Here is a 27,610-nt window from a genome sequence, read left to right on the forward strand (position 1 = left end):
GAACCGATTTTAATGAACTTAAATTCAAATGAAAGGTCTTGTAATCTCATACAAAGTTCCTGAATTTTATTCAAATCTGACTTCCGACTAACATTCATTTGAGAATAAATTACATATGAAAAAAGATTGTTTGAAACTCAATCGTGCAATCCACTTTGATAAACTCGGTGCACTGCATATATGAACACATAGATCTATGGCATACGTACCAAATAAAATGTACGTAATACACAAATTACCAACACAAGTTAACTTGGTTTACTCTTGATCCTTAAGGAACGAATGCATCTAAATGATGTAAGTGAGATTTAATTCAACAAGGCGTCTAACTGTGTGTACATTATGTTCAAACGTGAAAAAGATGCAATTGCATTTGCTTCGGTTAATAACGGGGTGCACAGTGTTGATCATGACAATGTTAAATATAAAATCCCTGTGTACATGGTGGACAATGCCATAGAAGTACGCGTGCATGACCTTCCCCCGGAGACCAGCGATGGATATGTTCGGGAAAGTATGTCGCAGTACGGTGAAGTTCTTTCCATCGAAAGGGAAGTATGGCGGAATTTTTTCCCGGATGCAACTACGTAAAGCAATTCCATCTTACATCATTTGTGATCAAGAAGTGATACATCCGTGTAAAACGTTGATTTCGTATGAAAATCAAATGGTTACATGCCAGTTTTCTGAAAAACCTGCACATTACGGCAAACCTTGCACAGAAATTGCGAAAACAAACAAAACAAACAAAAACAAGGACAACCGCTCAACAACGGAAACTAGTGAATGCAGTGCTCCTGTTTCAAAAACACCTTCACCATCTAACCAACTATCAACTGCAATCAATGTACAAAGCGCATCTACAGCAACTGCAAATGAACCAAAGACTGCGATCAACAATGAAAACAAGAAAACGGAAACCACTCACAACTCCAACGATGTAGCCATGGATGATATGAGCAACGGACAAAATGACCTCCAATCTTCGCTAGAAGGAAATGGAAGCTCCACTCCCCCTAGAAGAAGGGTGACAACGAGATCCAACAATAAAAAAATAATATTATGTAACAAAAACATGGGTAAATCGGCCACGTAAAGCTATACGCAAATTGGCCTAAATAAAAATTGTTATAAAAAAAATTTTGACACAGGTGTCACCTTCTAACTTAAAGTGTGAGCTGTGTGTTTCTGGAGTATTACGGTTCATGTGGATCTTTTCATCCAAAAACACCTAGTATTTCCATGCGAAATACATGTAATTCTTATTACAGGCGAGAAGACGCATTCAAACAGCGGCATTGGAGAGCGCACCTTCTGCATGGTTAAAAACCTCAAACGCTCAGGTCGCAGTTTTCATTTGCCTTCCGGTCGTCAAGGCGAGAAGACACATTAAACCAGTTTCGCATCATTTGGCGATTGCATCATGCAACAGAGCTTCTTGTCGTTTGCATTAGAGAGAAAGAAAACGAAAAACGAGAAGTGTACAACATTGTATAAAATCAGCCGTTCTAATGGTTCTAAATGTTATCTAAAGAACTATTATTAGATTACTTCTTTGCAAATCGAAGGTAAACATCATCAGTTTAGGGAAAATCCTAAATAATTTGATTTGCATTGTGCACTTTTCGCTGTTCGAAAATCGTTCGAGAAAAATGTTCCGAACTGTGCTAAATATCGTAGAGAATTCCACAATTTGATCCTTCTAAAAGGCAGAAATGAATCCTGTACAGCGTCTTGATAGTTTCTTTCAATGAAATATGCAAATCTGAAATGAGATAATCGACGTCAAAAATCGTTTAAAGTTTTAGTAGTGAAAAGGGGGAAAGTTTCACAATTCACACAATCGATCAACTATCAATTCGAATGTATAAAGAAATCGTATTAGTTTTATTCGTATTCACGACATCCAGTTATGTCTCTGACATTTTTCACCCGTACTTTTTTTGACATTCGTTACTTCCACTCAATTCCTTACTAATGCTACAATCACTCATCAGTCATCATTCATATCCCTCTACGCAGATGTAAAAAATACAGAAATTACATCGACAAAGATAGAAACAATCAGGGTAGATTAGAAAAGTTAGTGTTAGTAGATCGATTATGTCGATACCATTTCTAGACAATTAAATTAATAATTATATGTACCGCTTCAGACATAAAATACTACATAAGAGAGCAGGGCCAAGACCGAAGCGGATACAATACGAAATTCTCCGAAGTTTCATTAACGACATTAAAAACGCAGAAGCAGTTGGTAGAATTACAAAACACCGATACGATACAGACGCATTTCCTGCCCAAGTGACAATTTCTCTGGCAAACTTGCAATAGAAGATACTCGTATCTTTCGTTGCAAATTGGTTACCGTAAAGGAATCTGTCGCTTGGGTTACATACTAAAGGGTTTGCTTTTGTAAAAATCGTATTGGTTTCCTTTGAGAAAACGGTTAAGTTCCTCTATTCCCGATACTTTCGGAACCGGAATTCGGAAATCGTTGTAGCCGAAATCAGTTGAATTCACCTAATGGATTGTAAACCGTTTGTAAACATGTAATTCCAGAATCAGAATTTTGTATGGGACTACGATTCTTTTAATATGAATTTGTTTTTGCTAATGGTTATGCAATCAAAGCTAAAACCGACTTTAGAACCGAAGCCCGGAAGTCCGAGTTTCACATACCATTCGACTCAGTTCGTTGAGTACGCAAAATGTGCGTATGCGTGTATGTTACGTTGTTTTGCACTAACTTTTCTCTGAGATGGCTGAACCGATTTTCACAAACAAATGAAATGTCTTGCGGTCCCATTAAAATTCTCGAAGATGGCTAAACCGATTTTCACAAACTAATTTTCAAATGTAAGCTATTCCTGAATTTTGTTTGGATCTGACTTCCGGTTCCGAAATTATAGGGTAAAGTGTGTAAAAACTTTTATTTGAATTTGTTTTTGCTAATGGTTATGCACTGAGTGGGACGAAACAAAAATCGAAAAAAAAATAAAACTGACCTCAAAACTACTCCATTCGATAGTCATTATCAGTAAACGGCCAAACAATCTGATTTCGACTATCCTGGTTCCCAGTTTCCGTTCCCGGGGGCACAAGAAATGATGGTCATATTTTCTCAAATGGATCTCACTCACTTTTATCAGTGATGGTTTGACCGAACTTAGGTTTTAATGGAAGGTCCTGTGGTTCTGTATGAAATTCCTGAATTTCATCTGGATCCGACTCCTGGTTCCGGAATTATAGGGTAGAGTGTGTTAAAAATTTGAGACCATTATCAGTAAACGGTCAACTAAATCGATTCCGGTTATTCTTTCAAGAATCGAAGAAAATTATTTTGAAGAATACCACAGTTTAGATTTTCTTTGGTGAAATGATTGAACTCCTATATTCCCGATACATTCGAAACCGGAATTCGGAAATTGGTGTAGCCGAAATCAGTTAAATTCACCTAAAAGATTATAAACCGTTTCATATGAATCGAAATTTTTGAAAATCAGTGTAGCCATCTATGAGAAATCGAAGTGCGTTCCAAATAAAATCGTATACCGGTAAAACTGAAATAAGTTCATTTGATCATCGACTATAAAAATCTGCAAACCCGATAAACCCGATTAATTTATGAGATGTTTATTTTTACCCTTATCACCCGGTATCTTCTGAACGGGGAATGGGATCTGATGAAAAAAAAAACAATAAATTTTTATGGGATCTTAAGACCTTTCATTTGAATCTTAGATAGAGGAAATCGGCTCAGACATGTACGTGAAAAATGAGTGATATTATTTTAATTTCGTTACACATATCATCCTGTAGCTTCGGAACCTGAAGTCATATCCAAATGAAATTCAGATACATTGTATGGAACCTTTTATATGAATTTAAGTTTTTACAGTGCACATCACAATTGATCACAATTGAACCAGTCATCTCTGTGACCTCGACCTCTTTGTTAATAACACACATACAGACACACACATACGCACAAGGACATTTGCTCAGTTTGTCGAGCTATATCGATTGGTATATGAGACTCTACAGTTTGAGTGCATTCTGTACCTTTTTTATTACATTTATGAAAAAGAGGAAAGACGCTTTGTCGGTTAGGTTAAGGTTATCCTTAAACGTCCATCTACAGATACTTTAGAACGAATTGAAGCGTTTAACGATGTCATTAACTAGTGTTTAGCCCGATCCAACTTTTACTTCCGAAATCTTAAAACGATAATTGTAGAAAATTTCAAGCCGCCACGATGCAAAAAACGTAGAAAATCTGCGAACCTATTGGAATTTTTAGGCTTAGCTAGGCCTTAGACCGGTTAGACTCGTCATGGTTTCAGGTTCCGGAAACACCGTAAATAGCGATCAAAAATTTCAATGAGGTATCATTACACCACCAGATAAAATAAAACAGATTTTTCAAATCTAAAAGAAAGGAAATCAATAGCAAAAACTTTTGGCGTTTAGGAATAATCGTCTAATTATTACACGGATATTTCCTATATGTGTGTTATGTTGTCAAAATCAATTGCTTCAGTTACGTAACCACCCAAACTTTTCGATCGGCTTCACATAACTCCTCGTCGTGATCGAGTTTAAAAAAAAGTAGCAACAGCATCAGCACCGTGGAAAAAAAACAACCGCAGATCGGCCGAGTAATCGATCTATTGATTTCTCAATCGGGCAGATACATACGTCCACACAAGCACACACACAGCCATGAATGCACACAGACGATTTGCGACATCGTCGTGAAATTCTGTGTCCCATGGAGAGCAACCTTCACCAGCGTAAATAATATCCAGTAATATCGAGCCAAGTGCGCCATTCGTCGGAGGAAAACAAAATCGCACATGGCCCCTTGGAAAGCGAATACGCGGCTACGATTGCAACAATTTATGCATAAAATCAGAGCACCCTTAACAGCGGCTCCGGGGTGAAACCGGAGAGGCGATCGAAAACAACGAGAAACGAATACGAATGCAGTCGAGATGTGTGTGTCGGTGGTTGACTGCTAATGAACTGTGAGCCGTGCGGCTACAAACAGCACTGGGAAAATATTTCACAAATTACATGCTCACTTTCTTGCACGATTTAATTTTATTTGTAACCAAGTTAACGTCTGCAATTACACCTTTCACCCTCTTGGAGTAGTGCGAAGCGAAACCACCCTCCAATTGTGGATAATATGTACAAAAATGTACCTCAGACAGTGCGAGAAAGAGAAGGGTTCAAGGCAACATTGTAACAAGTTATTCCAACGTAAGTTTCTGAGATGAATGACAGGTGAAAATTTTCACCAGTCATTCATCTGCACGAAGAAAGCTTCATATCTCCATGATTCATAGATATCCCCGGCAGCAAGCATAAAGTTCTATTCCCAAAAGACGAAGTGACCAAGCAGTTAGCATATCCGTGCATATTCCCATTTACTTGCTCAACCAACTTAATGTAATCTGAAGCGTTTTGTAAGTGAATAATAGAATTCTCCTGGACAAATCGTCTCTAGCGGCGGCATGCCACACTACCAAAACGTTTTCCAAGGCGAGCGCAACTTCATCGATAGGAACAGTTCCGGACAAAACTAACACGAGAAACGTACGACCGCCATAATGAATATCGGGTGAAACTCGCAGTCAACTGGAACTCGAGGGAAGCATGCTCCAGTTTAGGCTTTTCGTTATGCTCCGGCACCCGAGGTTTCCATAACACTACCTACTCAGTGTTTAGGTTGGTTTTCTTCTGTTCCATTATGATACCCAATTCCGAGGAGGGGACATTGAAAAAATACACCTCATTACTAGCCTAGTCTCAGCAAACGGTTGTACGCTTGTCCCCGGGGGATCAGTTTAACCAACCTTTCCGAATACTATGATGCAAAGAAGTGCGGAAAGCAAGGTGTGGGGGAGGAAAAAGTGAAACGGTTGTTATTTGCGAAAAATTTGCAATTATAATTCACACCATTATCCACTGCGTTCTTCGGTGGCTTCTGTTCAATAGGTCAGAGCATGTTGATTCAATGATTGACTATCAAGCTACGTTTGAACCTATTTTAATTGTACTTCAAAACGCCAAATCTTAAGTAATGATTCTGCCATATATTCGGTCGATGGGCAGTAGGATCAGTAGGATCGTAGCACTAGCCTTTTAGTCGGTTTGTAAACTAGGAATCGACCGCGAGGCCTGTTGATTTTTTTACCTTGTTTGTTTTACCCCTTTAAGTAATGATATAAAATTTTAACCCAACTTCCCCTATATTCTGAATATGAATATTTCACGTAAAATCGTTTTTGGAATTGACAGTGCCCTTTCACATTTAAATGAACTTTTCTGAACGAGCAATTTCAGAAAATAACAACAGAAAAGGTGCTCAGGATCGACTTTATCCGATTTCGATCACACTTGGCACACGTCTTCAGTATATCAAACTATTTGTTTTGCACGGTCAGAGAGACCGATTCGACTCAAGATTGGCTTTCCATGCACTTTGATTCAGTCCTTGTAACTCAAAAACCGTTACTTTTACAAAATTGATGCCATAGAAGAAAAAATAGAAAATCAACAGCGCACTTTAGAAAGATATTACATTGGTAAAAATAAATTGAAAGTTATGTCAATGATTGAAAAACCATCCGAAAAAATCTGTTTAAATCCACCTAGTGGTGTAATGATGCCTTTCTCATAGTACTCATAACATCAAAAATATTACTGTGGAGTTGGCACACGTCTTCAGTATATCAAACTATTTGTTTTGCACGGTCAGAGAGACCGATTCGACTCAAGATTGGCTTTCCATGCACTTTGATTCAGTCCTTGTAACTCAAAAACCGTTACTTTTACAAAATTGATGCCATAGAAGAAAAAATAGAAAATCAACAGCGCACTTTAGAAAGATATTACATTGGTAAAAATAAATTGAAAGTTATGTCAATGATTGAAAAACCATCCGAAAAAATCTGTTTAAATCCACCTAGTGGTGTAATGATGCCTTTCTCATAGTACTCATAACATCAAAAATATTACTGTGGAGTTCGAAAAAACAACTGTTTATTGAAAAGAAATAGGAAAGTTTGTTCGGACTTAATCTAACAAACTCTACAAATCCTGTTTACCCTGTAGTTCTGGAACCGGAAGTAGTTTCCACAACAAACTTAGGAAATCTGTATGAAACTGTAAGACTTTTCCTTTGAACCTATAAGTTTGTGAAAATCGATTTGACCATCTTGAAGGAAAGTGAGTGAAGCCCTTTTGCAGTTTTTAATCACCATTTCCAATTCTTCCGAAACCGGATACAGATGACCGGTATAGCCGAAGTTGGTTTGTTTGCCAGCAACAAATATGACCTAAAAATTGGAACAGTTTTGAACCTAGTTAAACCTAGGCTCACTATCTCATGCTTTATTTCGATTAAATCAATTAAACGAAAACTAACAAACGAAACTGCGTTTTTGTTGCTTCTGTATATGTAAGTCTAGTTAAACAGCATGAATCAGCAGCATAAAGCATGTAATAGGATTATTATTTTTATAAATATTATTATTGACATCATAACACCACCGGCACGGTATTACTGCACTACCGGATGTGAAAATTTCATATTTTTTCAAATAAATTCGAGTTCTTTGTCATTCGTCTATTCTCTCGGGTCGTACTGATCATAAAATAGCTATAATTTTTATCAACCGCAGCACCGTCTTTTACCAATATTACACACTAGTAACAGACATCCATAACCGTTCCGATTTCTTCATAGCGTGTACGAAATAGAACAAAGCACGCATCGTTTATTTTGTGTTTTCTTCTTCTTTCGGTGTGGTGCATATTGTCATTCTATATGGCGATATGTAAACTTTGACACTCATTGCCCTGTAACTGCGAGACCGGAAGTCGGATCCGGATGAAATTTCACAGTAGCGTTAAAGATAATATAATCATTAATTCAAATCACGATATGTGAAAATCGGTTCAAGCATCGCAATGAAACCGAAGTGAGTTCTATTTTTTAAGTTTTTCTGCACCTGTTTCGGTGCTTCCGGAACAGGAAAAGAGGGTACCAGTAGTGCCGAATTAGGCTTTTATGCCCACAAATCAACAAGCTCTGTAAACAAGAAGAATTAATCTGAAAGTTTTATGGGATTTGTACCTGGTTTTGACCATCGTTTGTGGAAAAATACTAATGAAATTCGAAATTTTCCACTTAATTATCAGGAAACTATAAGACCTTTCATTTGAATCTTGGTTTATGAAAATCGGTTGAGCTGTTTCAGAGAAAATTGAATGTAAACTTTTTCTCTAATTTTCATATATTACCATGTAACTCCGGAACCGGAAGTCGGATCCAAATGAAATTCAATACCAGGCTATGGGACCATAAGACTTTTTTATGAATGTTAGTTTGTGAAAATCGGGACCATGGTACCTATGGGACCAAGAGACCTTCCATTTGAATTCAATTTTGTGAATTCAATTGACAATTTTTACATTTTATACCTACCTAATTGGTAACACGAGATTAGAAGAGCATAACTGACACTCTACATTAACTGTTATTTTATATATTGTTTTATTATATATTATATTATATTGTATACAATGTCATACAATATAATATAATATATAATAAAACAATATATAAAATAACAGTTAATGTAGAGTGTCAGTTATGCTCTTCTAATCTCGTGTTACCAATTAGGTAGGTATAAAATGTAAAAATTGTCAATTGAATTCATATTATTGAATTATATTATATTAAATTAAAATATATTATATTATATTATGTTATATCATATTATTTTGTAATCTATTATATCATTTTATGTTATATTAATTTCATTACACTATGTTTCATTGTATTTATCAATATAACACATTTTGCACGGGGGCGTAAAGGGGAGGGAGCATCAGGGCATCGGACGAATTGATGACTGGACGAGGGATTGTGGATAGCCAGCCCAAGTCACTTGAAGGAAACTTGTTTCCTTCTGAAGGTTTGAAATGAGTCTGACGCGCCCTTCTCAAACAAACCATCAGGCGGGTTCAAGCATGTATAGCGATATGCTTCATCCATGCACTGGATATTATGGTTGGAAGAGCATCTTTTATTCCCGCGGAATACGAGTAAGTGACTCTACTTACATATCCGCCCAACCCTTTTTGTTCGCTTTTCGGTAACAGCTATAGTGAGAAGGTGGATGGATGAGTCATATCGGGGCTACTGTAAGTCTACCCGCATCCACTGGCAAGTCCTTGAACTGATGGTGGCTTCACTTCACATCACACATCACATCACCTAATTGGTAACACGAGATTGCAATGTCTCTCTCTGTACAGGGTCCGGCACTCGAAGTGTAACCAACTTCAGACCGCTCGCGCAGCTGACACACGGGCATCAGCTCTCTAGAAATTTGCTAAATGACAGTTCGGAGTTGTATTGTTTACAAGCGCAAGAAAGCATTTTGCCAAAAGTGAACGCGAAAAAAAATCAGTTAAAACGTAATAGTGTGATTGCTTTATATTTAGATGGAAAATCACTACCAGCGATTGTTCGTGAGCTCAAACACCTTAAAGTGAATAAAGTTTTTGTTTATCGCACCATAACTCGTTACTATAATACTGGTAGCATCGCAAAACGTCATGGAGGTGGTCATCAAAAGACTGCAACGTCACGTGAGATGGTTCAAAAAGTGAAGAAGCGACTTGAACGAAATCCTCGACGAAGTGCCAATCAAATGGCAAAAGAACTGAAAATATCCGACCGTAGCATCCGCCGCATACTGAAAAATGATCTGAAGATCAAGCCTTACAAGATCCAAAAGGCGCATGATCTCACACCGAAGCAGCAACAAGTTAGACTTGAGAGAGCGAAGGAGTTGCTTCGTTTGGCCGAAAGCGGTCAATTTCCGAACATTGTATTTTCTGACGAGAAAATTTTTCCAATTGAGCAATTCGTAAACTCTCAAAACGATAGGGTTTACTTGACCGACCGTTCATACGAGAATTTGAGTCATCGATTGGCCACCAGGAGGCAGCACCCGCAACAGATAATGGTTTGGGCCGCTGTAGCCGCAGATGGGCGCTCTCCAATCGTTTTCATCGAGCCCGGCGTCAAGGTGAATGCGACATATTATCGGGAAAGTATTTTGGAGGTTGCTTTGAAGCCGTGGGCAGACAAACATTTCGGTGGCAGACCATGGACGTTTCAGCAGGACTCGGCACCGTCTCACAAAGCTCGAGTGAACCAAGAATGGCTGAAAAACAACGTTCCGAACTTCATCACGTCCACACAATGGCTCTCGAATTCACCAGATGCGAATCCAATGGATTATTCTCTTTGGGCCATTTTGGAGAGCAAAGTCCGAACTAAAAGATACACCAGTCTCGAGGCGCTGAAAAAAGTTATTGTCCGCGAGTGGGCCAAAACACCTGCAAGTCACATTCGGGCAGCTTGCGATTCGTTTTTTGACAGTCTCAAGGCCATAGTCAAGGCAAAAGGTGGTCATATCGAGCAAAAGTGAATTGATTCTGAATTTTGTATTATTTTTACACATTTTGTACTTTGAATTAAGTAAAAGTAATTTTCCGAACTGAATTTATGGTCTTTTTAATTGGTTACACTTCGAGTGCCGGAGCCTGTATCAAAACCGTCGTCCCAGCACGAGAAAAACAAACAAGCGTTATGAGATTTTCTCTCTAAGACTCTTTGATACCAAACATTTTTGAAAATTAAAATTTTGTTTTATCTGTGGTTATTTCATAGTACTAAAAATTTTGTCATAAAATGTAATCATATTTCCGATAGCATGGAGAAATAATATGTTGTTGGGTTAAGTACAACAAGAGATAGGGGTGAATTTTAAAAAGGCGCTTTATAGTAATATAAGTTGTATTCACGACAAAAATAGCATCTTTAATCAGTGTCATATACCATTCAAATCAGTTCGTCGAGATCGCAAAATGTTTGTGTGGGTATGTGCATATACTATACACTTAAATTTCTCGGAGATGACTGAACCGAATTTATGCATTTAGATTCATATGAAAGGTCTTACGGCCAGATAGACTTTTATTAAATTTCATTCGGTTTCGGCTTCCGGCTCCGAAATTACAGGGTTTCAAACCGTAAACATTGTAAAAAACCTGTTTTAATCCACCTAGTGGTGTAATGATGCCTTTCTCATATCAATCATACTATCATATATAATACTGTGGTATTCTTCAAAATAATTTTTTTCGATTCTTAAAAGAATAACCGAAATCGGTTTGTTTGAGCATCTACTGATAAAAACTATCAATTGGAAAAGATTTGTGGTCGATTTAGAAAATTGTTTGTTTTTCCCCATTTTCAGTGATGGTATACAATTTTTAACCCACTTTACTCTATATTTCCGGATCCGGAAATCGGATCCGCATGAAATTCAGGAATAACGCATGGGACCATAGGACCTTTCATTTGAACCTAAGTTTGTTAAAATCGGTCGCGCCATCTATGAGAAAAGTTAGAACACATATTTTCTTTTTTTTGCACATTTTACCTCATAACTCCCGAACCGAAAGTCGGATCCAAATAATCTTCAGGAATTTTTTATGGGACCTCAAGACCTTTCATTTGAATCTAAGTTTGTAAAAATCGATTCAGCTATCTCTGAGAAAAAATAGTGCACTTATTTTCACAATTTTTTGCACATTTTACCCCATAATTCCGGAACCGGAAGTCGGATCCAAATAATATTCAGGAATTTTGTATGGGACCACAAGACCTTTCATTTGAATCTAAGTTTGTGAAAATCATCTCCGAAACCATCTCCGAGAAAAGTTAATGCAAAAAAACGTTTATACACACATACGCACATACACACACACACACACACACACACACACACACACACACACACACACACACACACACACACACACACACACACACACACACACACACACACACACACACACACACACACACACACACACACACACACACACACAGACATTTTGCGTACTCGACGAACTGAGTCGAATGGTATATGACACTCGGCCCTCCGGGCCTCGGTTCAAAAGTCGGTTTTCACAGTGATTGCATAACCTTTCTATATGAGAAAGGCAAAAACCAAGCAACATCTTAATGAACAATAATCAAAAGCAATTGCTATTCAAGGAACACAAAAATACCATTCATTCATTCCAGAGTCTGTAGATAAAATAGAAATTAGACGATTTCAAATTGTAATTGTAATTTCTCATATAGAAAGGTTATGCAATCACTGTGAAAACCGACTTTTGAACCGAGGCCGAAGAGCCGAGTGTCATATACCATTCGACTCAGTTCGTCGAGTATGCAAAATGTCTGTGTGTATATATATGTGTGTGTATGTGCGATCCAACTTCCGGTTCCGGATCCGACTTCCGGTTCCGGAATTATGGGGTAAAATGTGCAAAAAATTGTGAAAATAAGTGCACTAACTTTTCTCAGAGATGGCTGAACCGATTTTCACAAACTTAGATTCAAATGAAAGGTCTTAAGGTCCCATAAAAAATTCCTGAATATTATTTGGATCCAACTACCGGTTCGGGAGTTAAGGGGTAAAATGTGCAAAAAAAAAGAAAATATGTGTTCTAACTTTTCTCATAGATGGCGCGACCGATTTTTACAAACTTAGATTCAAATGAGAGGTCTTGTGGTCCCATACAAAATTCCTGAATATTATTTGGATCCGACTTCCGGTTCCGGAATTATGGGGTAAAATGTGCAAAAAATTGTGAAAATAAGTGCACTATTTTTTCTCAGAGATAGCTGAACCGATTTTCACAAACTTAGATCTTAAGGCCCCATAAAAAATTCCTGAATATTATTTGGATCCGACTTCCGGTTCGGGAGTTATGGGGTAAAATGTGCAAAAAAAAAATATGTGTTCTATTTTTTCTCATAGATGGCGCAACTGATTTTCACAAATTTAGATTCAAATGAAAGGTCTTGAGGTCCCATAAAAAAATCCTGAATATTATTTGGATCCAACTTCCGGTTCGGGAGTTATGGGGTAAAATGTACAAAAAAAATAAAATATGTGTTTTAACTTTTCTCATAGATGGCGCAACTCATTTTCACAAATTTAGATTCAAATGAAAGGTCCTGTGGTCCCATACGTAATTCCTGAATTTCATGCGGATCCGATTTCCGGATCCGGAAATATAGAGTAAAGTGGGTTAAAAATTGTATAGCATCACTGAAAATTGGGAAAAACTTTAAAAAATTTCTAAATCGACCTCAAATCTTTTTCAATTGATAGTTTTTATCAGTAGACGGTCAAACAAACAGATTTCGGTTATTCTTTCAAGAATCGCATAGAATTATTTTGAAATACCACAGTATTATATATGATAGTATGATTGACATGAGAAAGGCATCATTACACCACTAGGTGGATTAAAACAGATTTTATTTTTAAATCGTTGTATCTCGAGAACGGTAGCATATAGCAAACTTTTGATTAGCATCTTTTCTATTGGAAATTTGCAATCTTTTATTAATTTTGTTGGAAAATATATATAAAACAATTTTTTATGGTTTTCTAAAATTTACATTATTTTGAAAATATGACATATTCGAATATTGTTTCCCCATTCTAGAAATTTGACAGTATTTTATTTTGGACTTCAGCTACAATATATCAAAAAAAAAATCAAAACTATATTTTCTGTGATATTTAAATTTAAAGTGTTGTTTTAAAATAAAAATAATAAAAAAAATGTTCAACAGTACTAATATTTACCTAAAACATTGCAGAAGATACCAAATCGATCGGACTCACCGTTTCTGAAATCTAAGGTCTTTTTGTAAAACTGGAACAGTTGAACCTATTTGATCATGAATGAATTCTAGTAAACAGTTTGAATTCAAATTAGGACAATATTTAGGTCGACATTGGTTTTAGAAATTTAACTCTATTTTGCAGCAGATTGTGATTCCTCCTGAATTAACTAATAATCTCTCGATTTTGCGAACCTTTAATCTGTCGAACAGCATAACAATAGTTCACGGAAGCGAAAGCGTACAATTTCCGTAACTCGCAACTCCTGACCGGACAACCGGCAGTCACTAGCCAAGCACCATAGCAGACTGCAGTAGCTGGAGCCCTATTGAAAGTAATGGCCAATTATATAATAATGAGGAAGTTGGCAAAAATATTGTAATCACAATAATTCAGCACTCATTTTTCATCTCTTTTTTCTTGCGTATAAAGCCTGGCTACTATCTGCTGGCTCTTGTTGCTGTTGTTGTTGCTGATTATTATTAGAGGGAGCTCAGGGCTACGATTGCCCTTCTCTTTTCACCTAGTTTCCAGTGCTATTCGTTTGGGCTTTGGCAAACGACCCGTCGCCGAGGCGCAACCTAGAGGCAACGCGGGCATGTGTCTGTTTCGTTGCTGTTGAAATACTTGCAGAGGTGATTTTTTTTTTTTCATAAATACGTTTATTTCATAGGCAATATACATAAGTTTTTCTTCGCCGTGGCATCCACAATACATAGTAGTTTAAACCTAATACATTTCGAATATCATATTAGTATGTTGGTACTCATTAGTTAATCTAAACACTGTTTTTATCAAGCGAGTTGCTATTTTAAATTACATTAAATAAAATACATTTATTTTGTACATGATCTTATAACTATTTCAGGATTGTTTGTATCAGTTCACCACTTATATTCAATATCCTATAGTTGGCTATTGGTTGAACTCATGGAAGAGAAAACAGTTTAACATAAAATAAAATTTAAATTGGAACTCCAATGGATTTAATGAAATGATAAAGAAGTTTCATGTATGGAAGGTCACGACAAGCAAGAATGTCGCGAACTGGGACATTGGATAGTCTACCTTGGGTACGCAAGGAATTTATTAGTTGAGATCTGACATCACGAAACTCCACGCATGTCCAAACAACATGGTCAATATCGCGGTAACCTTCGCCGCAAGCACAATGATTAGTCTCGGAAAGTCCAATTCGAAGGAGATGTGCATCTAACGTGTAGTGATTGGACATGAGTCTGGACATCACACGAATGAAATCTCTACTCACATCCAGTCCCCTGAACCATGCCTTTGTCGATATTTTAGGAATAATTGAGTGCATCCACCGACCCAGATCATCTTTATCCCAAGAAGCTTGCCAGCTGGCAAGTGTTCTTTGGCGAGACGCGCTATAGAATTCGTTGAAAGCAATCGGTCTCTCATAAATTTCACCCTCAATAGCACCACGTTTGGCTAAAATATCGGCTCTTTCATTGCCTGGAATGGAGCAATGAGCCGGAACCCAAACTATTGTGATTAGATAATTATTATTCAATATGTCGTTCAGACACTGTTTTATTTTACCCAAGAAAAACGGTTCATTTTTGCCAGCAGCGTTTGAGCGAATGGCTTCAATTGCACTCAGACTATCTGTGAAGAGGAAATAATGGTTTGGAGATAATGTGACGATTACATTCAAGCTATAATGAACTGCTGCTAACTCTGCAATATAAACAGATGCAGGTTCTTGAAGCTTGAATGAGGCCGAAACATTATTGTTGAACATACCAAACCCTGTCGCTTCTTCCATTCGCGATCCGTCCGTGTAAAACATTTTCTCAGAGTTAATATGCCTGAACTTACTTGAAAATATTTTTGGGATTTCCATAGAGCGTAGGTGGTCCGGGATTCCACGCACTTCGCGCTGCATGGATGTGTCGAAAAATAAAGTTGAGTCAGGTACATTTAGGAGGCTGACACGGATAGGAATATATCTTGAAGGGTTGATTTCCTGTGACATATGGTTAAAATATACTGTCATGAATTTTGTTTGAGATCGAAGCTCGACTAGTCGTTCGAAATTATTAATTACCATGGGATTCAGCACATCACATCTTATTAGCAGGCGTGATGAAAGCTCCCAAAATCGATCTTTTAATGGAAGAACTCCCGCCAGAACTTCAAGACTCATTGTATGTGTCGAATGCATGCAGCCTAAAGCAATTCGCAAACAACGGTACTGAATTCGCTCAAGTTTGATAATATGAGAATTTGCAGCGGAACGAAAACAAACGCATCCATATTCCATCACTGAAAGTATCGTTGTCTGATACAATTTTATTAGATCTTGCGGATGAGCACCCCACCAAGACCCTGTTATTGTTCGAAGAAAATTTACTCTTTGTTGGCATTTCGTTATCAGATACCTAATGTGTCCTCCCCACGTGCATTTGGAATCAAACCACACCCCGAGGTATTTGAAAGTCAAAACCTGTTCGATTATTCTTCCCATCATATGAAGCTGAAGTTGCGCGGGATCATGCTTTTTTGAAAAGACGACCAGCTCTGTTTTCTCCGCAGAGAATTCGATACCAAGATGAACAGCCCAAACGGACAATTTATCTAAGGTATCTTGCAATGGTTTTTGCAGATCAATAGCTTTGGATCCAGTAACTGAAACCACGCCATCATCTGCCAATTGTCTTAGTGTACATGGGGTTACTAGACAGCTGTCAATGTCATTCACGTAAAAATTATAGAGGAGCGGACTGAGGCATGAGCCTTGCGGGAGACCCATGTAGCTAATTCTGGTTGTTGCCAAATCGCCATGTGAAAAATGCATGCGTTTCTCTGACAAAAGGTTGTGCAAATAATTATTTATAACCGCTGGGAGTCCATGTTGGTGGAGCTTGTCTGAAAGAACATCAATGGAAACTGAATCAAATGCTCCTTTAATGTCTAAAAATACAGATGCCATTTGTTGCTTTTGAGCGAAGGCAATTTGGATGTCAGACGAAAGTAATGCAAGGCAATCATTCGTCCCTTTATTTCTACGGAAGCCAAACTGAGTATCTGACAACAAACCGTTCGTCTCGACCCAAGTGTCGAGACGTCGTAGAATAATTTTTTCGAACAATTTTCTGATGCAGGACAACATCGCAATGGGTCTATATGAGTTGTGATTGGAAGCTGGTTTCCCCGGCTTTTGAATGGCGATAACTTTCACTTGTCTCCAGTCAGGTGGAACAATATTTTGCTCAAGAAACTTGTTGAACAATTCCAACAAACGTCTTTTTGCGAGGTCGGGCAGATTCTTCACCAAGTTGAATTTAATTCTGTCCAATCCAGGAGCGTTATTGTTACAAGACATGAGTGCTATGGAAAATTCCATCATTGAAAAGGGGCTATCAATGGAATCATCATTTGAAGAAGACTCCCTAACAATGCTATGCGTAGGAACGGAATCTGGACAAACTTTCCTCGCAAAATCAAATATCCATCGATTCGAGTACTCCTCACTCTCATTTCCTACGTTACGATTCCTCATTCGTCTGGCCGTATTCCAAAGAGTGCTCATTGAGGTTTCTCTTGACAAACCTTCCACAAAATGTCTCCAATAGCTGCATTTCTTAACCCGAAGTATGTTCTTGTACTTGGTTTCTAAAACCAAGAATTTTTCAAAATTCTGAGGAGTTCCTCCTCCTCGTTTTAAAAACGTCTTGAAAGCATTTTGTTTCGCGTGTTTAGCATCTGAGCACTCTTTGTCCCACCAAGGATTTGGAGGTCTTCTGTTAGACGATGGACCAAGAAATCGTTTGGTTTGGGCTTGTTCTGCGGCCTCCAGAATCGAACAAACGAGGAAGTCATATTCTTCAAGTGGGGGAAGCTCTTCCATTGAAGTTAAGACACTTGAAATATTACTTTGGTATTTAATCCAGTCAATATTTTTTGTCAAATCATATGGAATATTAACTGAATTAGCAATGCCTTTGTTACTGCTAATTGAGATGATGATTGGTAAATGATCGCTACCATGTAAATCAGGAAATACTTTCCAGGTGCAATCTAGTCGAATTGAAGTCGAACAAAGAGATAAATCTAATGCACTTGGACGTGCAGGAGGTCTTGGGATCCGTGTCATGCTACCCATATTTAGTACCGTCATGCTAAAATTGTCGCAAATATTATATATTAGAGATGATCTGCTATCATTGTAAACGGAACCCCACATCATTCCGTGCGAATTGAAATCTCCTAAAATCAAACGTGGAGCAGGAAGGGCTTCGACAATTTCATTAAGCTGTCGTTGTCCAACTTGAGCTCTTGGAGGAATATATACCGAAGCAATGCAAATGTCCTTTCCTTTAATGTTTATTTGACAAGCAACAACTTCTATACTAGAAGTCGAAGGAATGTTTAATCTATAAAAGGAATAACATTTCTTAATTCCTAAAAGCACTCCACCATACGGGGAGTCTCTGTCGAGACGTATAATGTTAAAGTCATTAAAATTTAAGGCTATGTTTGATGTAAGCCATGTTTCGCACAAAGCAAATACATCACATTTTTGACTATGCAACAAAACTTTAAATGAATCAAGTTTTGGCATGATGCTTCGACAATTCCACTGCAGGACAGTGATTGAATCATTTGCGGCGGATGATAAATTATCCATCAAATGATACAAAACCTGAAAGAGCTGGCCATTGAGCTGATAACTGTTTCAAAAAAGTTCTAGCTATTGGAAGGAATGCTGTTATGATGGTCTTTAGAGGTTCAGAAATATTGAATGCAGCGAAAATCCATTCTACAATTTCCGAAAATTTCAGTAATCCTGTTGGTGAATGTGAAATGGAGCCCACTGGATTATTGTCTTTTCTTGAGCTAGTTCCTGGATTGGTTTGTGAATTTGACAAACCAGGAGGCACAGTTTTTGGTTTTAAATTTGGCTTTTTAGCTTTAACACGGGGATCTTTTTTTGAAGGTATAATTTTAGGTGTCTTTTTTGGTATTTTGTGGTTTGTTAATCTCCTCTTAACAGACCCTTGAGGAGTGACAAACGAGGTATCTTCACTATTTCCGTCAGAGTCAGATTCCTCTGGCTCCGCAAGATTTGAAAAACCGTTTTCGGTTTCCAAAGGGGAGACATGTATGACCGTTTTGAGCATTTCTGCATATGTGCGCTTAGACCGTGCTTTTAAAGAAAGCTTCATTTTGTCTTTACGCAGCTTAAATGCAGCGCACACTGAAAGATCATCATGAGGGCTTTCCCCACAATAAACACATTTTTCAACATCTTTATCGCAAAGATTATCCTTATGAGGCCCTTGACATTTGATACATTTGGACTTATTACTACAGTAAGTAGCTGTATGTCCGAATTTTTTACAGTTCGTGCAATTCATAACATGCGGTACGAAAAGCCGAACAGGAAGACGAATTTTATCGATATAGACATGGCTAGGCAATGCAGATCCGGCAAATGTTACGCGAAACGAATCTGAGGGACGATAAGACTTTTTTCCATCGACAATAGATGCTGAGTACAATTGTTTGCACTCGAGTATCTTAACTCCCTCAAGCATGGAGTTTTTAAAACGGCCAACTCCATTTTTAAGTAAATCATCTGCTGTCAGACTTGCTTCAGTCACAACACCGTCAATTTCTACCTCCTTCGATGGAATGTAAACTCGATATTCAATAGCAAATAATTTACAGGTTACAATATCGTTTGCCTGTTTCAAGTCGTTAACTACAACTCGAATTTTATCTCTATTAACCTTACAGATTTCTTTAACTTCAGAGAAATGTGATGTCAAATCCTTTGTAATTTGCATCAAGTTTAAAATCTTTTCTTTTTTTCGAAGATAGACTATCCATGGCCCAGTGGTACCCTGTGGATAATGTTTAGCCCTCGGAGTATTTAAACTTTTACTAGTATCCGGAATCGGATTCGGATGATCTTCCATGAGATCATCCATTACATTAAATTTTTTTTGTAAATTAATAATACCAAAATAAAAACTTATGTTTAGTAAAATTTCAGATATAAGAAATAAAAAATAAATTAAATTAAATCTACCTTGTAGCTGATGTCTCTGTTCCTTTATCGTGAAGAACGACGTGAAGCTCTTCCAACGATTTCCAATTGGCAGTCTTTTGCTGTTTCCAATTGGCAGTCTTCTGTCGTTTACTGCTATCTCAGTTGCTCTGCCGTCGTTGTGAACACCACTGCACTTGCTGTACCTGACCCCAGGTACAGTGCTTTTGCTCTTGGTGGCGATCAAATGCGATGCTTGCAGTGTAGCACCTCGCGATATATGCCGTCTCTTTTGATCCTACGCAGCGTACAAATTCTGGTACCTGGTAGATCAGCACTGGGTTGCTTTAGCACCTCTGTGCCTTTGCACCCCTTCGTCTTCGCACCTTTATGCGATGGCACCTCTGTGACTCGTCACTTCTATGCTCTCGCACCTCTGTGTCTCTACACCTCTGTGCGTATGAACGGGATGGCCTTCGTTGCTAGCTTTCCAGTCGGGAAACGCCCCGAATATTGCGTTTGCTATGGGCAGTTTAACTACCTGAAGCTTAGAATTGTCTCGGTAGCAGCCGTTAACTCACGAGCCAGTACAATCGAAACACAACCTCTTCGCTTGAATGGTTTTTACTGAATGAATTGCAGAGGTGATGGCGCCGGTGAAAAAGGTAAATGTAAGATAAAGAGAGCGGGATATAACACAATGCGAACTCTTGCAGCAGCTCGCAAAAAATAAGAGCTGAACGACGATGACGACAGCAACCAGCAACAACGCCAACAACAAACATCCAGCGCAGCGTCCAAAGCTAAGCGCGGCTATGAAGTAAACCCGGAATATAACTCGGTTCGAGACAACCGTGTGCTGCATAACTAACTGTTTGGATTTTACGGAGAGACGATGTTATTGCGTATAAGTGGGCGTGAATTTACCTACACAAATATCAATAGTACATGAATCTTCTCGGCAGAAGCTGATTTTTTCGCGATGGATGGTTGATAGATTAAGGAGTTGGAGATGGGCAGTTTTGCCTTTCTCATATAGAAGGGTTATGAAATCACTGTGAAAACCGACTTTTGAACCGAGGCCCGGGCCGAGTGTCACATACCATTCGACTCAGTTCGTCGATTACGCAAAATGTCTGCCTGTGTGTGTGTGTGTGTGTGTGTGTGTGTGTGTGTGTGTGTGTGTGTGTGTGTGTGTGTGTGTGTGTGTGTGTGTGTGTGTGTGTGTGTGTATGTAACGTTTTTGTGCACTAACTTTTCTCGGAGATGGCTGAACTGATTTTCACAAACTTAGATTCAAATGAAAGGTCTTGTGGTCCCACACAAAATTCCTGAATACTATTTGGATCCGATTTCCGGTTCCGGAATTATGGGGTAAAATGTGCAAAAAATTGTGAAAATAAGTGCACCAACTATTCTCGTAGATAGCTAAACCGATTTTCACAAACTTAGATTCAAATGAAAGGTCTTGTGGTCCCATACAAAATTCCTGAATATTATACGAATATTCTGGACACAAACCAGCAATATTTCAATCCAACACGAAATTCTCATTGACAACTAATTTCGTTATTAAAATCAGAAACTTTGATTCTATTTATCTATCACCGTCATTACTGAAGGACAGCAGTGTCAAAGCAAAACAATCCATTAAAAAGCTAAAAGGGACAGTCTTGTTGAAACTGCTCGGAAATTGTTTAGATGTTTTTCGCATGTGTTACGATATATCCCTATATAAATTTCTAAACCGATATGTAAAAATGACGTAAACTGTTAGTGGAAAGTGTATTTATTCAGAATTTGTGCGCAGTTGAAGCGATTGTGGGTGATAATGTTTTTACGCGAAACAGTGAAGTGAGTTTCGAATGTTGCACTCTAATTGTACACGTCAAATGATGTTTTTTTGTATCTTCTCTTTCCGGGCAAAACAATCCATTAAAAAGCTAAAAGGGAGAGTCTTGAAATTGCTTTCTAATTGTATTGAAGTTTTTCACATGTGATACGATATATCCATATATAAATTTCTGAACTGATGTGTAAAAAATGACGTAAAATCTTAGTAGAAAGTGGATTTATTCAGAATTTGTGCGCATTTGAAGCGATTGTGCGTAATAATGTTTTTACGCGGAACAGTGAAGTGAGTCTGTTGCATTCTAATTGTATATGTATTCGGTTTTTGTTTTCCGAGTGCTCAAAGTTTTCAGTGAGAGAGTCGATTTCGCGAAGTCGAATGAAGAAAACAGCGATTTAGAAGCAAAATTTTTCAAAAAGAAGTTTATGTTTCGCTTATGTCTTTTTCTCCAATACAACATCGTATTTATACCTGCAAATATAGGAAAGATAACCGCGACTGAAATTTTTTTCGGTAGTAGTGTGCCATCTAGTGGCTAGTAGTCATTACGGTGTTAAGGAGCGCCATATAGCTGCTAATTACAGAAACCAACTCAACCATTTATGTTGGTTGAAAACAACGTTTTATTTCTCTAATTCAACTAAAAAATTAGTTGAATGGATATGAAGCGTGCCTTAGCTAAGAAATGACAGCACGTTTAATTGGTGAATTCAACTAAAAAAAATAGCCATTTCAACAAATATTTTATTATTATTAAGAGAATTAGAATTAAAAAATCTAAATTAGCAAAAGTAAGATTTTTTTAGTTGTCTCAAAAAATAACTAACTAAAATCAGAAAATCAACTAATTTTTTCGCCAAAATGCTAATTTCGGTCTTTCCGTGCCGTAAAAAGTTTTCTAAAGCAATGATTTGGCATTACATTCCTTTTGTGGAATTTTGCCCTTCTGTTTCAACATTGACTGACACTAAGACCCCTTCCAGGTCGAGGCTCGAACATACAACTGGCTTGTAAGACCAGCGCCCTATGCATTGAACCGCCTACCCGGGCTAAGTTTTTTAAATCGGCCTTAAATCTTCTACAATTGATAGTTTTTATCAGTAGACGGTCAAACAAACCGATTTTGGTTATTCTTTCAAGAATCGAAGAAAATTATTTCGAAGAATGCCACAGTATTATATATGATAGTATGATTGATATGAAAAAGGCATCATTACACCACTATGTGGATTAAAACAGGTTTTTTTCTTCTGCTACAGTCACAACAAGAGCCAATATTGTATCGAACTTGATAGAAGTTTTCTTTTGCATAACAAAAAGAATTACTCTCATTACTGTAGCAATCGACTTCACACAGAAAAAATTTAAATTGAATCAAATTATGACCCTTCACCTAGAGTGAAGGCAATTTGTAAAGAATACCATCTGTCAAAACATAGAGGAAGGATGAAACAGCTAGCAGACGGGGAGAATTCAACATCACGAACTGTAGGAAAAAGAAACCAAATCCGACCTCTTGTGCAGCTTCCAGTCGAGATGAAAGGAGGTGGACCTTCCTTTCTTAAGCGGTTCGGACTCCAGTGAGCGGAATCTTCAACACAGAAGCACGCGTGCACATACATATAAAAAACAATACGAACCTATTCGAGCGAATGAGAAATGGGAACAAAATAAAACCTACCGGTGGTTGCGTTACAAACATTCAGGGCCAGGTTTTAGATTAAATGAATGAAGATCTAGTTAATTCTTTGCACTTCATCTCAAAACAAAGTGATTCGAGCACCGAGCAAGCCGTTGCTGAATACACCGCTATGCTGCCTATGCCCGATAACAGGTAGTTGACATCGAATGTTAGAGAGAGTGGTGGTGTTGGGAGGATGATGAAATAAAGGTGGCGTTATAATCTAGATATTATTACCACTGAAGCTTTCGGTGTTTCTTGGATGTTCTCCGAAGTGGAGCCGACTGTCAGAATGGAAGATGAAGATTGTTCTTTAATTCGAACCCGGCAGGTTACTGCTATCTATCGAAACTTTCGATTATGATTCATTTATCAGCGTCCGAGAGATGTTTCCGGTGATATTGTAAGATAGGGCTGAATCTAAATGTGAAACAAGCTATCTTTCCAGCGATTGCAAATTTCCGGACGTTTCGTTTTACTAGTTGCTCACGCAGAGCGCCGGTTTAACTTGCACTGCTGTCTCTTGTCTTCTCAAGGTTCCGCTCGACGATGACCTAATATTTTTCTATTGTCCAGAACCCTAGCTTGTTGGGAAAGTTCATGTCCAACCTAGACGTTGCTCACGGCACACCACTCTTTCGTCCGTAAGGACATGATGCAAAATTCCGTCAATATAGAACGGAACAATTTCTCTGGTTGATGAAAAGCAACAGGAGTTTTTCATGGCACTTTCATCAAATCCATTTTTTTTGTTAATGGTTCCGGTCGCGATGTAAATGCTGGTTCGAATAGCGTCACTGCGATGATCGTTGGATTCCATTCTTCGCGAAGCATTCTTCATCTAATAAATTCATCCTATCTTGTAAGGTAGCAGCAATGGGGGTGTTGGGATATGGTTAATCATAAGACTATGATACTAATGCTCGAGGAAACGTCTTAATTTGTTTGTTTCAAAGACAGCACGAACGATCATCTCGAATTAGGTTTTGACGATGATCGCTGCATGAATATTTGTTCCATATTCGCGTTAAGTCATTCGGGGGAATGTTCAATGCGAATAATAACTGCAAGGAATAGATCTTCGTGCGAGCAACGAAGTAGCGTCGGCTTCGTTCGCACCCGAATATACGGACAAGTCCGAATATCCGAGCGATTATCGAACAAAACCGAACGAAAGCGAACGATGATCATTAGCGTTCGTTGCATTTTTGATATTCGAGCAACATTGGCTGAAACCATATTTCGTCCACATCCAAATCGTGAAATTTGGCAACAAAAATTCATTGATCATGGCTCTGTATCGATTTCCATTCACGGTAACATGTCGTCCTTCTTCAATTCTTGCACCAATTGATTTTTGTATGTTACGAAATCCAAATATTTACGCAAAATTTTCCATAAAGTCGATGGACAAAATCCAAATTCTTGCGCACGACGACGAATCGATGAATTCTCGACACTGGCCTGAACGACAGCAATATTTTCATCTGTACGCACTCTTCTCATCCTTGTCGATGGCTCGGCATCCAAAAGAATAAATATATACCGGAATTTGGTAATTACGTTCTTCATGGTGATTTTAGACGGACGATTATGTGCACCATAAAATTCACGAAGTGCTCTTGATTCTGACAGTTTTGATTTCAAAAATAAATTTCCACGATTTACAAGCATTGTTCTGGAGTTAACTTTACACTGTCAAAACAACTTTCAGAAAATAGAGTAATCCCTATTGGAAAAACAAACCTCCTAAAAATCACCCGTTAGTACCCATGATGCTACACACTCATATTTCAAATGAGAGATGCACATTTTTTAATGCACGATGACAAAACATGAGTCAAGTTGAAGTGAATAAATATTTGATCGTAACAAACCTCGTGAAAAATTGTATGTCGTACGCAGAAATCAGTTTGAAATTATCTCCCAAAGATAACGAAATGAATAGTGAATAGCAAAGGTGCCGAATTACTACCTTGTGGAACTCCAGATTTGTTCGAAAGGTGGGATGATTAGATGATCTCATTGTTTTTCACTAGAAAAATAACCTGAAAAATACAAGCTAAGGTAGCACTACTCAAGCTGTACAGAATGCAATACCAATTTAATATATACTGCTAACGCACTGATGACTGGAAGACGAAACGTTAAAAAATACAATACATTTAGTAGTAATTGAAACCATTGAATCTATCCGTGTAAACATAATTGGCAAAACGAACTCCTCTCGTCGGTCGTTTTTCCTGTTTTCCCGTTGGGCACTGGTAAAAGTAGAAATATGATCAAGACGACTATGTATTAACAAAGCCAATTAATACTCGTTAGACGAATCTCGCGCCAACTCAAACAAATGTTGAAAGTACCCTCTCAAATTTGAATGAAAAGAAGCTACTTTGTATACTTTCACAGAAAAAAAACCTGTTTTAATCCACCTAGTGATGTAATGATGCCTTTCTCATATAAATTATACTATCTTATATAATACTGTGGTATTCTTCAAAATAATTTTGCTTCGATTCCTAAAAAGTATAACCGAAATCGGTTTGTTCGACCATCTACTGATAAAAACTATTAATTGGAGAAGTTTTGAGGTCGATTTAGTAAACTTTTTACGGTTTTTCGCCCTTTTCAGTGATGGTATACAATTTTTAACACACTTTACCCTATATTTCCGGATCCGGAAGTCGGATCCAGATGAAATTCAGGAATTACGTATGAAACCACAGGACCTTTCATTTGAACCTAAGTTTATGAAAATCGGTCGCGCCACCTATGAGAAAAGCTAGAAAACATATTTTCATTTTTTTTGCACATTTTACCCCATAACTCCGAAACTGGAAGTCGGATCCAAACAATATTCAGAAATTTTGTATGTGGCTACAAGACCTTTCATTTGAACCTAAGTTTGTGAAAATCGGTTCAGCCATCTCTGAGAAAAGTTAGTGCACTTATTTTCACAATTTTTTTCACATTTTACCCCATAATTCCGGAACCGGAAGTCGGATTCAAATAATATTGAGGAATATTGTATGGGACCACAAGACCTTTCATTTGAATCTAAGTTTGTGAAAATCGGTTCAGCCATCTCCGAGAAAAAAAAAACGTTACATACACACATACGCACATACACACAGACATTTTGCGTAATCGACGAATTGAGTCGAATTCTATCAAAAACTTTCCATTGTCAAATCGATTTGTTATCCAAGTGCTTTTTCATCGAAATCTAAACTAAGATAAAAGACATAATAAATCAAAACTCCAATGAATTTCAATTTGTGAGATTTCACAGAATACTCCATCGCTAAATTAATGTGTTTATATCACATCATCGCTATACAGAAAAAACCTGTTTTAATCCACCTAGTGGTATGATAATGCCTTTCTCTTCTTTCATAACAGTCTCATGAAAATATGTTTCATACTTTTATTAAATAATTTTAGATGCTAATTTTGTCACCAATTGATTCAGCCTGATTCGAGTAGTTCACAAAAGAATGCTTCAGTGTTTATGTCACACAGTCAGCATCATTTTTCCAAACTAGTGCTTGACATTTGCGTTGTCTATTTGTAATCAGTGATGCTAATCTAAAAAACCCTTCTTAGTCCACTTAGTGGAATATTCATATATCTTGAAAAATCACCATAGGGGGGAGTACATGAAATTTTCGAAATCGAAAAAAAAATTTTGATGCCAAAAGGCTTAGAATTGCATGAAACGTCGAGATTTAGTGTCATCTCGAAAAAAATTTTTTTGAAAAAGTCGACTTTTTGGGACTTAGAAAAAATATGAAAATTGATTTTTTCAAAAAAAATTTTTTTCGAGATAACACTAAATTTCGATGTTTCATGCAGTTTTAAGAGTTTCGGCATAAAAAAAAATTTCGATTTTGGAAATTTCATGTACTCCCCCCTATGGTGCTTTTTCAAGGTCGAAAATTGTCAAACCTTTACCACCGGGCAGCACCCCTTACGCATGTCCGATTTAGGTCAAATTTTGCATGAAGGCTTTTTTCGAGGTGCTTAAACTTTTGAGCACTAGAACTTAACGAAAATAGAGGTGATCCTAAAATTTTGGCACCCATATATATATATATATATATATATATATATATATATATATATATATATATATATATATATATATATATATATATATATATATATAAGAGCGGTAAAAATGAAATTGTTTTGTCGGTTACGTCACTTATACCATCATATATCTGGAACCAAAAGTCACAACCATT

The 27,610-nt window shown here is 37.5% G+C and overlaps 1 protein-coding gene across 2 annotated transcripts in view; it reads right to left on the minus strand.

Annotated features, from left to right (window-relative positions):
- LOC131437501 (neurogenic protein mastermind) overlaps window positions 1–27,610 on the minus strand; it is a 256,373-nt gene that overhangs the window by 214,224 nt on the left and 14,539 nt on the right. The gene's annotated exons all lie outside the window — the stretch shown is intronic.

Source organism: Malaya genurostris, chromosome 3 (assembly GCF_030247185.1).
Source record: "Malaya genurostris strain Urasoe2022 chromosome 3, Malgen_1.1, whole genome shotgun sequence".
In the NCBI taxonomy this organism is placed as follows: domain Eukaryota; kingdom Metazoa; phylum Arthropoda; class Insecta; order Diptera; family Culicidae; genus Malaya; species Malaya genurostris.